Below are 2,108 nucleotides of genomic sequence, written 5' to 3'. Positions count from 1 at the left end.
TGTTCCCAGTGGTTTACAGGGTCCACAATGTGCTTAAATCCATATAAGTCCTAATCCCTGCCCAGAGGGCAGATTCTGCACGAGGAAGGAATTGCCCCTGGGGCCAGAATCCTACAGGGACCTCAGGTGTGCCCCTCATCCCTTTAGCTTGGAGGATGGGGGCCTGGGGAATAAAACGAATATCCAACTTGGTGATGATCACTTGCAGAGGATCAAGTGGGCACGTAGGGCAGACTCTAGACCCAGAACAGCTTGTAGACTGTCCATGAGGGACGGTGGTCAAAAGAAGCCACAAGGACATGTGACATGGGACATTGACCTTCAAAGGCCATTTGACCTAGTCAAAGGCTGAACGGAAGGAAAGGAGAGAAGAAAGGAAAGTAATATTTGCTGAGTATTTCTGAAGATCCGGGGCCTGGCTGCTGGAAACGTTTCATTTTCATTTCATGACACGAGTTTAATCATTCTCCTCAGAGTCTTTGTTGTTCTCATAAAGTCCTGGGTTTAAGAACAATCCCAGGTATTATTTCAGGCAGATAGATGCCTGGGAGAACCCAGCTTGCTGGTACATTAAAATTTGCTAACGGTAATAAAATTCAGGTTAGCGGCCTTTAAATGTTGTCTTTTTAAAATTACATTTTATTGATTTTTTTTTATTATAGGAGTAGCACACATTTGCTGTGGAAAAAATAATTAAAAAAATAAAGCATCCACAATTTCACTATTCAGAAAGAATCACAGTAAATATTTTGGGATATATCTCTCCAACATTTTTAGTACAATTTTTTTTCACAAAAAATGAAATATTAAAAATGGCTTTCAGCTAGGCGCAGTGGTTCACGCCTGTAATCCTAGCACTTTGGGAGGCCAAGACAGGTGGATCACCTGAGGTCAGGAGTTCGAAACCAGCCTGGGCAACATGGTGAAACCCCGTCTCTACTAAAAATACAAAAATTAGGGCGATGGGCACCATGGTTGGTGGCGAGGTGGCCACTGTGGTGGAGGAGCTGGTTTCGGGGTGCAGCAGGTGTCCGACTTCATGGAGCAGTTCCGCTTCTATTCAGAGAGTGAGAAGCAATGGAAGGCCCACATGGAATTCATCCTGCGCCACCTGCCCAACTACCGCAACCCACCCAACGGTGGTGGCCACCTGGACCAGCTGCTGTCCCTTCTTCATGGTCTGGGCCAACCACCTTTTCATGGGCTGCAGTTACAATAAAGACCTTTTAGACAAGGTGATGGGAATGGCTGATGGGATGGAAGTGGAAGACTTGCCACAATTTACTACCAGAAGTGAATTAATGAAAAAGCATCAAAGGTAAGCCAGAAGATTTACCACATTTTCATCATCAGCTACAGGATTAGAAAGGAAGCTGGGATGAATGAGACACAGGCCACAGCAGCTCTCTTAAGACTCCTGGTATTACCAACATAAAGAGGCAATCTGTCTAGATTGGCTTTTTTACCTTCTCATTTTTCCGGTGGTTATCACTGCAAAAGTATGTATGGATAGTTATTTACAAATCATGCACTCTAAGATGAGTTCATCAACATTGTAAAAGCCCTCTTTTTCTATTTTCAGTTTTTTTTTTTTTTCTTAACGACAAGGTCTCACTCTGTCGCCCAGGTGGGAGTACAAAGGTGCAGTATTGGCTCATTGCAGCCTCGAACTCCTGGGCTCATATTTTCAGTTTTTAAGTTCAGAATTTTTGCTTAAAATGCCTTTTTGGGCTGGGCGCAGTGGCTCATGTCTGTAATCCCAGCACTTTGGGAGACTGAGGTGGGCGAATCACCTGAGGTCAGGAGTTCGAGACCAGCCTGGCCAACATGGTGAAACCCTGTCTCTACTAAAAATACAAAAAAAAAAAAAAAAAAAAAAGAAATTAGCTGGGCATGGTGGCACACACAATTAGAGACAAAATAAAAATAAAATAAAATAAAAAAAGAAAGATTTTTCAGGATATCCTTTTTTTTTGAGATAGGGTCTCTCTCTGTCCCCCAGGAGGTTTAATATATTTCGCATGTTAGAGAGAGGCTATATCTTTGGGGTGCTGTAATGAAGGTGTTCATTTTTGCTACACTAAGAAGGTGTAAAAGGGATGTGTCTG

The 2,108-nt window shown here is 43.0% G+C and overlaps 1 pseudogene; it reads left to right on the top strand.

Moving 5' to 3' along the window:
* The first annotated feature begins 971 nt into the window (after positions 1-971).
* On the top strand, positions 972-1,322 carry LOC104668526 (annotated as a pseudogene).
* Positions 1,323-2,108: the final 786 nt, after the last annotated feature.

This window comes from Rhinopithecus roxellana, chromosome 17, assembly GCF_007565055.1.
Source record: "Rhinopithecus roxellana isolate Shanxi Qingling chromosome 17, ASM756505v1, whole genome shotgun sequence".
Lineage (NCBI taxonomy): Eukaryota > Metazoa > Chordata > Mammalia > Primates > Cercopithecidae > Rhinopithecus > Rhinopithecus roxellana.
This window is presented reverse-complemented; position numbering and strand designations above follow the sequence as displayed.